The 14,386-nt window shown below is 44.1% G+C and overlaps 1 protein-coding gene across 7 annotated transcripts in view; it reads left to right on the top strand.

Moving 5' to 3' along the window:
• Positions 1–14,386, top strand: part of NCOA2 (nuclear receptor coactivator 2) — a 168,691-nt gene that overhangs the window by 3,710 nt on the left and 150,595 nt on the right. For all 7 annotated transcript variants that reach the window (XM_044423977.1, XM_044423980.1, XM_044423974.1 and 4 more), the window contains exon 2: positions 9,655–9,734. The gene's annotated coding sequence lies outside the window, so the exon portion shown is untranslated. The remainder of the gene's footprint in view (positions 1–9,654; positions 9,735–14,386) is intronic.

Raw genomic sequence — 14,386 nt, forward strand, 5'->3', positions numbered from 1 at the left:
GCTCCTGCTAGAGTACTTTACAAGTTATATAATCACTACTTAAACATTTAAATTTTCAATACAGACATTTTACTTAAAAATCAAAGATGCTAGTTGTGCTTTTGTAATGGGATAATGCAACAGTTTTGGCTGAAATAATCTGTTAGCGAGGATATCTGATAAACATATTATTTTAGTAAAATAGTTTAAAATGGAAATTTAAGAGTTTGAGACTCCATTTTTTCCTATTAAATTTAAACTTCCTTTCACAGGATTTACTTCATAATAAGAGTAAGCCTTCCCATCTGTAAAAAGTACAAGTTGCCGTGCAGAATTAAAGTCATTTAGAAAGACAGCTGCTATTACAATGGTCATTGTCTTCAGCGCTCTTCTTTTGTTGGTGTTGTTACTGACATGTTGGCATAAGCTGAAGTTCTCTGCTACAATGAAGCTCACACAGGGAGGATATATAACATTGAGATTTTGAAAATAAGAGCTTTGAGGAGTCTTCAAGCCAAAATGGAGAGTTATGTAATATTTTCTGAGCAATGTTATACTGAATACATTGGCCTGAGTTTGCACTTATTAATCTTATTACATCTTTTATTCAAGATACGGGCACCTTAGCATAACAAACAGCCTAAAATCTAATTGTACATTTGGCAAGTTCTTTGTTTTCCTTTCTTTGTTCTTGTTTATGTTAAAGGAGATACTAGTAAAACCAGATAAACTGTCTTCATGGGAATTTTTCTTTAGGATTAAAATTGAGCTGTATTTTTTAAACTGCAATAATATTAATCAGTGAAGAACCAAAGCACAGTTATTTAATTGTTTCCATTCTGCATGCATGTGTTTACATATGTTATTAAAGACTTACATGATCTGACGATAATGTTACAGATTTTCACTGTGGCAAGTATCCTTATTATTATTTTGTTTTAAAAGACTGAAAAAGGCAGAACACTACTTTGTATCAGTCATTACTTTAAAACATTATTTTATTGTTTTGGTAGGAGCCTGTGTGGTGTGTGTAGGAAATACCTTCTTGAGCATATGGGAAGCTCCAGAAAGGTGTGCATCAGTGGCTGTGGTTCTGTTGTGTGCCCTCCTATCAGAACTGAGCTATCTTTCTTTCCTCTTGGGGATTTTTGACTTACATAGGCATTCCTGACTTCTAGATATAAAGTTGATGAAGCTTCAGAGTAGTAAACTGTTTAGCACTTATACACTGTTCATATTTGAAAGCCTTACAACTACACTGAGCAAATCAAAATGAAACTCTTATTTAAAGTTTGTTAACTAAATAGTAAATAGGCTAACAAGTCACACTGTCTTTATTTTATCTGTAGCTATGTAATGCATTATTTTGTTAGCGCATGCTGATTGAGTTTAAAGGAGTCAATAGCAAGTGTGGTATAGTTGTTCAGAGCATACGAATGGGATTCAGGTGATCTGGGTTCTAGTTCCTGCTTGGCCATGGAACCAACTGAGTGACTTTGGGCCAGTCACAGACTCTTAGCCTGACTCACAGGGTTGTTGTTGTGGGATAAGATTGAGAACAGGAAGAAGAAAATTAAGTATGCCACTTTAGGTTCAGTGTAATAAAAAAGTGGGATATAAATCTAATAAAATAATTTTTTAAAAATGAGTGTTTCAAGGCACATGTTGAACTGAAATATAAGATTGCATTTTGTCTCTTAAGTGAAAATGTGAATTGAAGGACAAGATTGATATTTGAATTCTTTATTTTGATAATCAAATTAAATTATTTGTTTACTGAAAAATCAGTAGGCAGTGGTTAGTGCAGTGCTTGCTAGTTTTCCTTCACAAAAATCTTGGAATATAATCTGGATGATGTTAACATTGATTGAAAGCTTTCTAAAACAGCATCACCTGTTAAAGTACTGAATTTTCATTCTGTAGTATGGATTATGTTTCTACTTTTGACAGGTGCCTTCATCTTTAAAGTTTCATGCAGAGACCTCCATGTATACCTCCCAAGTGGCCTTCTCATCAATCTTACCTGTCCGGGGATTTGGGCAGGGAAGGGGCTGGAGGGCGTCCGAGGTGAACAACTGGCTTAGGGTGTGGTGCCAGAAGGAACGCTTCGGGTTCCTCGACCACAGCATTCGGTTTCTTGCTGATGTACTTCTGGCGGGTTACACCTCACGAGGGTGGGGAAAGGGTCCTTTGGAGAGGCTCTAGTGAGCTTCGTCCAGAAGAGTTTAAACTGAAGCACGGGGGGGGGGGGGTCAGGCCCCCCAGTAACGTGTCTGCACTGGACAAGTGTGGGGGGATGATCAGGGCTCTGGGAGCAGGGTTTTAGAGGTACTGCAGGGACTGACAGGACTCCTACAGAGAGGGGCCAGGTATCAGAGAGGATGGGAGGAAGGAGGAGGCTGGGAACTCAAGGAAAGGAAGCAGTGGGAAGGAGTTGAGGTGTGTGTACACCAATGCTAGGAGCATGGGTCATAAGCAGGAAGAGCTTGAAGCTCTCCTGGGAATAGGAGGGTATGACCTGGTGGGAATCACAGAAACTTGGTGGGATGAAAGGCAAGTCTGGAAAGTGAACATAGAAGGGTATCACCTTTTTAGAAATGACAGGAAGGGAAAGGGGTGGGGGCGTGGCTTTATACGTCAGGCAAGGGATAGGATGCAGTGAGATAGAATGCAGCACAGATGGGGATTCGGTAGAGGCAGTCTGGGTGAAACTTAGGGGTTTTGACAGGGAAAGAGACCTGACAGTGGGGGTATGTTATCGCCCTCCAGGTCAACTTGAGACTCTGGGTGATGTCCTGGCAGGCCAGATTCTAAGGATATCTTGGGGGAGAGACACAGTAATTATGGGAGATTTCAGTCTCCTGGATATTACTTGGGAGACTCACTTGTCGGTGACAGCCAGATTACATAGCTTCCTAGAAGCTACAGAGGGAGGGTTTTTCACACAGAGGGTCTGAGAGGTGACAAGTGGGGGGAAACATCCTTGACTTGGTCTTGACCAATAGGGAGGAGCTGATAGATGAAGTACAGATTAGGGGAACTCTGGATGCGAGTGATCACTCCATCCTTTGCTTTGAGATCAGGGGACTGTGGACGGGCAGCAGGTCGCGCACTAGAAGCTGGGACTTCAAGAGGGCCAACTGAAGGCCACACTGGGGAAAGTCTCCTGGGCTAGGTTACTGGAAGGTAAGCCAGTTGAGGAGGGGTGGATAGCACTCAAAAGGGAGGCGCAAGCCTTGACGATACCTCTAGTCAGTAAGGTGAGGAGGTGGAGGAGAGTGCCGCCATGGATGCGAAAGGAGGTGGTTAGAGGGATTAGATGAAAGAGGAACCTCTGTAAGAGATGGGTACTGGGGGAAATAGACAAAAGGGTATGCCGGGAGGAGGAGGCCCGTTGCAGAAGGATTCTTCGCAAGGCTAAGGCTGATTACGAGCTGAGACTTGCCAAGAATATCAAGAGCAACAAAAAGGGCTTCTTTCAGCATGTAAATAGGAAGAGGAAGGGGAGACAAGTAGTGGGACCACTAAATAAGGAGGAAGGAGATCCAGTGACTGATATGAGGGAACAGGCACAGATGCTAAATGACTATTTTGCCTCTGTGTTCTCCCCAAAGCAGGATGGGGGATATCCGCATAGGAGATTAGACGAGGCTGGAGACTTAGGGGCACAGATTGGAGTCACCCTCCCCCCTTGAAGTCGAGGGGCTCCTCAGGGCATTGGACATTACAAAGGCTCCAGGCTCGGACGGGTTACACCTGAGAGTACTTAGAGAGTTGGCAGGAGTTCTCTCATGCCCGCTGGCCTCCATTTTTGAGACCTTGTGAAGAACGGGTGAAATTCCAGAGGATTGGAGGGTGGCATCAGTGGTCCCAATTTTCAAAAGGGGTAGTAGAAGGGACATGGGGAATTATAAACCTGTTAGCCTTACATCCATTGCAGGAAAAACAATGGAAAGGCTTATAATAGAGAGAGATCTAGTGATGCTAAATAGGGAAGGGAGGCTGACAGCCACACAACACAGCTTCCGCAAAAACAGTTCCTGCCAGACAAACCTTGTGGAATTATATGACAAGGTTTCGAGATGGCTAGACGGAGGGGATGCAGTGGAAGTTGTATACCTGGATTTCAGCAAGGCCTTTGACAAAGTGCCCCATGATATCCTGGTGGAGAAACTGAGGAGTTTTGGGGTACACCAAAGCACTGTCTTTGGGCATGGTTGACTGACTGAAAGCAGAAGGTAACCATTAGTGGGGAATCATTGGGGTCAGCGGGTCCCCCTGGGCTCTGTCCTGGGGCCGATCCTGTTTAATCTTTTCATTAACGACATGGAAGAAGGGGTGAACAGTCTGCTGATCAAATTCGCAGACGACACTAAAACTGGAGCAGTGGCCACAACTGAGGAGCAGGTACTCCAGATCCAAAAGGATCTGGACAGACTATGGAAGTGGGCAGGAGACAACAGGATGGTGTTCAATGTGGATAAGTGCAAGGTCTTGCACTTGGGGCATAGGAATCGCTGTCATAAGCAAAGGTTAGGTGACAAGTGGCTGGAGAGCAGCACTTGTGAAAGGGACCTCGGGGTACTGGTTGACTGCAGGCTAAACATGAGTCAGCAGTGTGATGCAGTGGTCAAGAGGGCGAATGCCACCCTTGGTTGCATAGCCAGAAGTGTGGCTTCTAGATCAAGAGAAGTATTACTACTTTGCAGGGGATGCCGTATGAGGCGACACTGAGGGAGGAGACTCAGAGGGGATATGTTGGTGACATACAGGTATGTGGGGGGATGTCACATGGAGATGGGTAGAGGCCTCCCCTGCAGAGGAAGGCAGAACGTGCTCCAATGGAGCAAAGCTCAGGGAACCAATGTTCCATTTGGATGCCAGGAAGCGCTTCCTGACAGTCAGGGCCCCGAGGGTGTGGAATGTGCTTCCATGAGAGGTCATGAAGGCCCCATCGGTGCGGGTGTTCAAGGATAGGCTGGATGTGCACATGGTGGGCATGTCGTGAGCGGAGCCGGCTAGTGGTGGAGGTCACACTAGATGGCCCGGGAGACCCCTTCTGACTCGCTCTGTTTCTATACACCAGAGTTTCTTACCTCCACTTGATAAACTTCATTTGAAAAAGCTGTTGAGCAACAAGCTAAAGTGATGTATTCAAGAAGTGACCAAACACTTTTCCCTGCACTGTGGTCCTGATGAAAATCATTCATATCAAAGCTGCTATTTATTAACAGCTGGGAGGGAAACAACAATTCCCTGCAGTGGCAACTTCTCCCCTGGAAGAATTAGCAGCTTCAAATGGACAATTTTCACTGGGTTCACAGTTTAAGTCACCCTTTGGTGCAGTTCTGATTGGGTCCCTCTATGGCTGTTAGAAAGGCATGTTAACTGTTTGTTATCTTCAGATAATCTCCAAAGCAGTGCAAGAAAAGGAAGAAAAGAATAGTAAAGTGCCAGGTGTATGTAGTGCTTGCACTTGAACATACCTGAAACAGTTGATTCCAACCATTAAAAGCAAGTTCATATGGGGCTAGCAATGCAGAATATAAGATAAAAAAACGAAATATTTGTAGTGATACTCTGCCTTAATTGTATCAGGATTGCAGTATCTGGAGAGTGACAGATACACTGTAAAATGTCAATATGTAGCAGCTGTTTGTAATGGTAGCTTTCTTGCATAGCTTCAGACTTGTCAGAGGCACTACAGTGTTTCAAAGAATGTGTTAGGTGCATAATATGGTAGAATTGGGGCTTGGTGACAGTTTTAGGTTGAAGACTTTAGTGATCAGTTTTGGTAATAACATCACTGAAAATTATGGATTAAAAACCTTAACATCATTACTTGCCACATACGTGACTTTTTACAAAGTAATGTGGATCGTATGATAACAAGTTAAGGAATATTCCAATTCTTTTAAAGTTGATGGCAAAACTTCAATCAATTTGAATATCAAGATATCTTACTTACTAGTTTCTTCCTGCTGCAATCACAGTTGGACACAATCTATGTTCTGTTAGTGTTTCAGAAGTGTGCATACAACAGAAGCTTATTGCTTTATTTTTGAGAGGAAGGCACAGAATGATATGTGGTCTAAAAATACTGGGGAGAAGACCTCTGTGTACCAAGCTGAAAGAGGATGTGCACCTGTACAATGATGAAGTTGCCTAAAGCTGTTTCCTGTTGAGAACTGAGCTCTGTGGCGGTAACTAAAAACCACTACTGATCTGGTGGAAGTTGATGCTTCCTTGGTCACATATTTGGTGACTTTCTGCAAATTATTATTTTGAAAAACATTTTTGATGTTAGAGACCCAGTCAAGGAAATGGTAGTTCTGGAATCCATCATAATCAAGGGGGTAAGATTAAGCATATTTCAGTGGTATGTGGCCACATGTAGCTCTTCCTGATTTTGCTGAACAGCAGTAGATGTATTGGCTGGATCATGTTTCACACTGGTGAATGAACATCTGATGGTTTGTGTACTTTCAACCTGAAAGCTGCAGAATAAGAGAATTCAGAATTTTTACTGAATGTACTTCCCAAGTATTAAAATAAGAATAGGGATGTTAACACTCTCTAAGCATGTAGTCCTGTGTTGGTTTAGACCAAAATGCTGGCAGGGAGATATGAGGGGTCGTAGCACTTGTTTTGGTCTAAATCTGCATAGGATTGTACACATTTCTCACTGCATCCACCTAATATCAGTGATATCTTTGGGATGGCGACCATACTTTTATCAGCTGGTTCATGCTGTCAATTTACTGCTCTCCGAAGAGGCAAATTGTTTTGCTTAGCTGTGTTTACCCAGCCATTGATAATATTTTTAAGGGGTTTCAGTAAGTCTGAAAGTCTGCAGTTAAAGTTTCCTAATTATGCATAGTATTGAGACATGGGGAGAGAACATCCTATGGACTACTCTGTGATCACTGGGTGACTAAAGCAGTATATTTTTATCAGATAAAACTGAAATGCTTTGTCTTTAAGGTAGACTGTACATATTCATATCTGAGCTATCAAACTGGCTATCTATTTACATTGAAAAATATGCATTTTTACTAGTAGTGCCATGGTTGCAGAGCAGTGTACAAAGATAAAATAGCAAACATTAAATTGCATGGACAGAGCAAGACTTTAGCTTCTAGACCATGGGTCCTCAAACTAAGGCCTGGGGGCTGGGTCCAGCCTGCCATGCCCATTTATCTGGCCTGCCATGCCCATTTGGCTGTGCCCGGGCCCATGTGCGTGCCTGCCGCCTCCCACCTTGCCCCATGCACAGGGAGGCAGCGGTTTGCTCTCTCGCTTGGAGAAAACGATCTCCAAGTGAGCAAGCACCTGCCTCCCCTCCCTTCACTGTGCGCACCTGCCCGCCCGTGCCTCACCTTCCCCCACCTCAGCGCATGCACCCGCACACAACGCCCCCACCCCCTTACCGGCCTGCATGCACTGCCAGCACCGCCTTTCTGGCCCGCGCCCAGCACCGGCACCTTTCGACTGGCCCCCTGCTGAAAACGTTTGAGCGGGGCACGAGCATGCTGAGGCGGGGGTACTCGGTGAGGGGAGGCGAGGGGAGGCGAGACAAGGCGGGGGTGGGCACGCGCCATGATGTAGCAGCAGGCACACATTGCAGCGGCTTGCTCTCTTGGAGATGGTTTTCTCTGAGCGAGCCTGAAACGATCTCGCGAGCAAGCTGCCTCCCTGTGTGGGGGGCAAGGCGGGCAGTGGCAGCGGGCGCACGTGGCACATGCATGGCACATTGAAAACCTCTGAGGCACACCAGATAAATGGCCATGGTGGGCTGGATCCAGCCCCCGGGCCGTAGTTTGAGGACCCATGAGTTAGATGGTCAAAATTGGTAGTTTAGCTGATTTGTAGGGAGGGAAAAGCTCATAGATGATCTTTGCCTCCACATTTCTCCCACCTTGCATTGAATGCCATAATCCTACAATTACATGTAGCCACCTTGAGTTCCACAATGGAAGAAAGGTGGGATATACATATAACAAACAAGCAAACAATCCTCTGAGTTCAGAGGGTTACTGGCAGGCTCACTGAATTGCACCCTAGAACATCAATCCAAATATGATAGGGATACAAATATCTTCAGGAAGTAGCAACATACCATACTGGTAAAAACTAAATAACTTGCTCAGGCTTTTGACTTTTTTTTAAGCTACTGCCTAAAAGAATACAGTAGTGGTACTAAGCAAATATCCTTGGAGAAGGCATTCCAAAATTGGAGCACCACTATGGAAAAGGTTCCCTACAATACAATGTGACCTGCTAGATGCATTGATTCTAATTAGTGATTAACTGAAGGGGCAGCATGCTGATGTCCAGATGATGGAATGCTGACCTGGTTGCTATTGTAGAGAAATTCAGTATGTAATTCTTTTTAAAAAATCCTATGGTGCTAGGGACAACTCAATAGTTCTTACAAATTGTTAAATTCATATTGGTGCAAGAGTATTGTGTGTATGAGCCCCACAGAGTTCTAGATCAAGCTATCTTTATCATGCCTAAAATAAATCATATGTTGTTTTGGTTATTCACTGATCTTATTATTGACAAGGCTACAATCCTGTGCACATTTGCTTTCTTCAGGAACTCTTGCTTCCTTCTAAACATGCAGAGGGTTTGGATGCTATTCATAATACAGTTAATAAAATGATTGCTCTTTCACAGGGTTTGGCTGACCAATATTGCAGGTGGTTTGCTAGAAACCATTGTAAAGCGTTTGCATCCAAAGGTGCATTTCTTCATGGAAAAGACAACTCCTGCTCATGGGAGCATGGGAGAACTGTTCTACAGTTTATTCCAGAGCACGCCGAAACTAAACTTATTTCTATGAAATAATTTCTCTGAAACTAAATCAAAGAATTTCTTCTGCTTATGCAGTAGTTCATGCATGCCTTGTGAAAATGTAAGAACTGCTATAGAATGTGCCTGTTATGGGATTCTTCTGTAAGCTCATGTACAACAATTCAAGGAATAGTGCTGGTGGTTATTTATCTTTCCTTTTTGTTCCTTGGACCAAAGCCTGTTATGCTTTTACTTTAGTTGGACAAATAAAGTAGAAAGAAACTATCTCAGGATATCCAAATGCTAAATAATTTATGGATTAATATGATGCATTTATCTTTACTTTAGTAATTTATCAATTGTACTTATAGAATACCTTTTCTAACTTATTTCAATAAGTTTACATCATGCAATATAACTTATTGCCACTAGTCCTAAGGCTACTTCTGAGTTTGTGTCTGAGTTTAATGTAAATAGGTACACTAACTTCTATCCAGTTAATTCAATAGAGAATGATTAGCTGAATGCTAGTAACATTTATGCATATACTGATAAAAACACATCATGGGGAGATTGACCATTTAAGTTTCTCAGTAATTTTATTTTTAAAGCCTTAATGTATCTAAATTAACAACAATATATATAACAGAGACAAGCAGCAAAAATTGTTGGGTTTGTTGTTTTCATGCCAAACCTCTGTGACCATACCAATCTCCAAAAGGAAACCATTAAGCAAATATAACAATAGAATTATTGAGAAATTCCTGAAAGAAAAATCAATTGGGATTGGTAGATAGTTTAATGATATCATGTCAGTAAAAATAAAATTATCCATAGTATTTTAGGGAGAATATTGATTGCTTGTTTTCTTTTTAGTGGGCTTGAGATGTATCTGAATACTGAAGCTTTCAAACACACAACCTGTAGAACTGATTTGACTGCCTCACTGAGTCTTGGTAAGTAGTGTCTAAATACTGTGTACTTAATAACAGTGTATCTTATAGGTGAAATGCGTGGTTTTATAAGATTATATGCTAAACAGAATATATATATATTGGGTTCTATGACACCAGTTCTCTTTCTGTACTGGATCCTTTGATCCTGTTGGCATGCATATCAAAATGATTTGTTGGCTAAAAACTGGACTGTATATTACAGCACCACAAAATATTGGTGAATTGATTGGACCTGCCTTAATCAGAACTATGTCTGTTTGAAACATCTTTCATGTTCACAGTAATGTTGGTTAATATTTAGCTCCAGCTTCTGTTTTGATGCTGTGTGACTGCCCCATTCCATGCTCACATGTTCCCTCATTTCCAATTTAGCTGAAAACCCTAATATGCTCTTAATGTACAAAGCAGGATTGCAAACTTAATTTGAGTGATAGCTTCCAATCCTGGGCAAACTACAACTTGCTACTTATTCATAATGGTTCAAATGATGGTTTGGCATTATGTCTGAACAGACCATTATAGCCAGGTGCTGCAATTGGACACTTAGAGATCCTTTTGACATGCGAGATATTAGCCAGTGTGTATCCGCCAAGTTATGGGGTATAAGAGATCCAAGAAGGCTTCAGACTATGTTCTCTGTATAAGGTGTTTCTTTCCTATTCCACCTGAACAGTAAATATTTTTTGAAACTGAGAAGATTGTCAAGAGGATTATACGATTTGGCAGATGAGTTCTGTTCTAAGGAAATTTAAGGAGGGCCATTGTAGTACCATATGAAAGAAATAGAAAATGTACATATCCAAGAAGGAAAGCTAAGACAGATGCATGTTCTTTACAGTCTACAGTATGCATTTCAAAACACTGAGTTGTCAGTTTGACTCACCATGGCAAATTTTGCCATTCTATGTGCAAAACATTTCTCATTATTTCTCAAGATATAAGGAAATATGCATAGCAAAATAAATCTCCATGCATGTCCTATGTAAGTGTATTCTGAGTTTCAGATGTGCCGAATATAGTGGTCAGGGACAAAACCTAGAGTCTCAGCCTGGTTTTCCAGATGGCCAGGCCCTTTTCCTGGCCTTACACCCCTTTTCTTGAGAACCAATTACTTGCTAGTTTCCTTGCTTTTGGATATTTTGTCCCTACTCTAAAAGGTTGAAGCACCTCTCCTTAGGATTAATGAATAGCAATAGCAGCCTTAAACTGTAATCTGCTGGTATTTGTCATTTGTCCAACCACTTTTGCCTTTAGCTCCATCTCCAGCATCTCCTGAAATTTTCAAAACGGATTTGGTCCTGGAAGGCATAATTTGAACCATGATATCATAGCAACCATACAGTTACCATTACTAGAGGCACCTTTCTAAAAGATCAATACCTCTAAATGAAGGGCAATCATATTATATGCGTATATGCTTATTTATTTATTTAGAATTTTTGTATGCTGTCCCATTGCATAGCCTCAGGATGGCTTACATAAAATAAATAAACATAATACAAATAATACAAATAAAATCCAGATTCATCCTGGCTGCGAATTAAAACCTATAGATGATATTAAAAGTTATTAAAATAGTGTTTAAATAAAAAGGTCTTAGCCTGTCGCCAAAAAACAAATAACAACGGCGCCAGGCGGACCTCTCTGGGGAGCGCATTCCATAGGCAGGGCGCCACTGCAGAGAAAGCCCTCCTCCGGGTACTTTGCCTCCTAATATCTTTCACAGAGGGTTCCCGGAGGAGGGCCTCTGCTGCCAATCTCAGGGGGCGGGAGGGCAAATATGGAAGAAGGCATTCCTTTAGGTATCCAGGTCCCAAGCCGTTAAGGGCTTTATAAGTAACAACCAGAACCTTGAATTGAACCCAGACTTCGATGGGAAGCCAATGAAGCCGGTAGAGGACTGGGGTTATATGAGAGTAATGCCCAGTCCCCATCAGCAACCTGACTGCTCTATTTTGTACCATCTGAAGTATCCGGACTGTCTTCAAGGGCAGCCCCACATAGAGTGCGTTACAGAAATCCAATCAGGAAGTAACCAATGCATGCGTCACTGTTGCTAGGCAATCGTCCTCCAGGTAGGGACGCTGATGGAAAGCGCTCCTCACCACTGCAGTCACTTGAGGTTCCAAAGACAGCTCTGGGTTGAGGAGCACTCCCAAGCTGCAGACCCTGTACTTTAGAGGGAGTGCAACCCCATTCAGGACAAGGTCCAGGTCACCTACCCAGGAGCTTGAACCACCCACCAACAGGATCTCCATCTTATCTGGATTGAGCTTCAGTTTATTGGCCCTCATCCAGCCCATTACCTCGGCCAGGCACCGGTTCAGTACAGACACTGCCTCACCTGGATTGGTTGAAAAAGAGAGGTAGAGCTGGGTATCATCAGTGTACTGATGATTCTGCAGCCCAAACCTCCTGATGACCTCTCCCAGCAGTTTCATGTAGATGTTGAATAGCAAGGGGTACAAAATGGACCCCCGGGGTACTCCATGGCATAGCTGCCATGGTGCAGAGCCAAAGTCCCCCAGCACCACCTTCTGGACTCAGCTGTCGAGGTAGGAGCAGAACTACTGCCAAGCAGTGCCTCCTACTCCCAGTCCCGCTAGCCTATCCAGAAGGATACCATGGTCGATGGTATTGCAAGCCGCTGAGAGGTCCAGAAGGACCAACAGGAATGCACTCCCCCTGTCTCTCTCACTGCACAGGTCATCATACAGGGCGACCAAGGCAGATTCAGTACCATATCTGGGTCTGAAGCCAGACTGAAATGGGTCCAGATAGTCAGTCTCATCTAAGAGTGCTTGGAGTTGTCCCACCACCACCCGTTTCAACACCTTGCCCAAAAATGGGATGTTGGCCACTGGTCTATAATTGGCGGCCATCTCTGGATCCAGGGACGCCTTCTTTAGGACCGGCCTGACTACCTCCTCCTTTAGGGGGGCAGGCACCCGGCTGTCCCTCAGAGAGGGGTTAATGACCTCCAGGATCCAGGCACCAATCCCGTGTTTGGCTTTGGTCAGTAGCCATGACAGGCAAGGGTCAAGTAAACAGGTGATGGGACGTACTTGTCCAAGCACCTTGTCCACATCATCAGGCTGCAGTAACTGAAATTCATCCAATATTATCTGACCAGGCGGAAACATTGGCACCTCCCCTAGAGGATCTGAATCACTAGTGGAGTCCAGCTCATGACGAATCTGAGTGATTTTCTCCTTAAAGTGCTGGGCAAAGTCATCACAGCTGGCCATCGAGGGTGGTACGGGATCTTTCTTAGGGCCAGGATGTACCAGCCCATGTACCACTCGAAAGAGCTCTGCTGGACAGCACTATGAGAAGGCAATGGGAGAAGAATTTCTTCTTCACCGCCCTCACCGCCACAGCATAGGCTCAATAATGAGTTCGTAAGCGTGTTTGGTCAGATTCATCAAGAGATTTCCTCCACCTATGCTCTAGATGTCTCCCAACCCGTTTCATCACCTGTAGTTCAGTTGTATACCAAGGGGATGAATGGGCTCTGCCGGATGGGAAAGGATGCTTAGGAGCGATCGTGTCAATCGGCCATTTCCCCATTCCACAGTTCAACCAGAACATTATTTATTTATTTCTTTATTTGGAGTTTTTGTATGCCATCCCATTTGCATAAGCCTCAGGACGGCATCAACGGGAGCGCCAGCTTTATCAACCGGATACTCCCCCAGAGCTTTCAGGAATCCATCCGGATCCGTCGGCTCCGAGGGCGGACCAACACAATAGGGTCTGCACCCTTACAGAGGGAAAGGCCGGCATTGAGCTCAAACCTCACGAGAAAGTGATATGACCATGACAAGGGAGTCAGACACAAATTGCTCGCCCTCAGATCACCTTCTTCCTGCTCTGTCGAGAAAACTAGGTCCAGCGTGTTTCCACGTTCATGGGTCGGCCCTATGACATGTTGAGACAGCCCCATGGCCGTCATGGAGGCCGTGAAGTCCTGAGCCACCCCGGTCAGAACAGTCTCGGCATGGAGATTGAAGTCCCCCAGGACCAACATCCTGGGGTCTTCAACACCAGGTCCAAGACGATCTCCGTCAGCTCAGGCAGGGAGTCTGATGGGCGGAATGGTGCACGGTACACCAGCAGAATCCCCAATCTGTCTTGGTCGCCCAATGCCAGATAAAGGCACTCTAGACCTGGTCTTGAGGGAACAGGAAGCCCCACAAGGGAAATTGAAGCTCGATAGATTAAAGTGACCCTCCTCCCCTCGGGGCGTGGCTGGAGCTGGACCAGATACCCAGGTGGGTACAGTTGAGAGAGGGACACATCCCCCCCCTCTCCCGCCCAGCTCTCTGTAATGCAAGCCAGGTTGGCCCCCTCATCCACAATTAAGTCGTGGATGAGGGATGTTTTGTTATGGACCGACCTGGCATTAAGCAACAGTACCATCAGGCCCAAGGGGCGGTTGATAAGCATACCCAGAACCTTCCAGTTGGGGGAATAACCAGAAGGGGGAACAGGTGTTAACCATCTGTCCCTCCTTCTTCTATGCCAACACGTTAAACCCCCAACACCATATTGACCATTGCCCAAAACCACCACAGTGGTGGTGCCCACGTGTTCTCCAGGTAACCCCATAGTAGCAGCCAGGTGTGAATCCATTAAAACAATCTATTAAA

This window comes from Varanus komodoensis, unplaced genomic scaffold, assembly GCF_004798865.1.
Source record: "Varanus komodoensis strain SLA01 unplaced genomic scaffold, ASM479886v1 scaffold14_1, whole genome shotgun sequence".
NCBI lineage: Eukaryota > Metazoa > Chordata > Lepidosauria > Squamata > Varanidae > Varanus > Varanus komodoensis.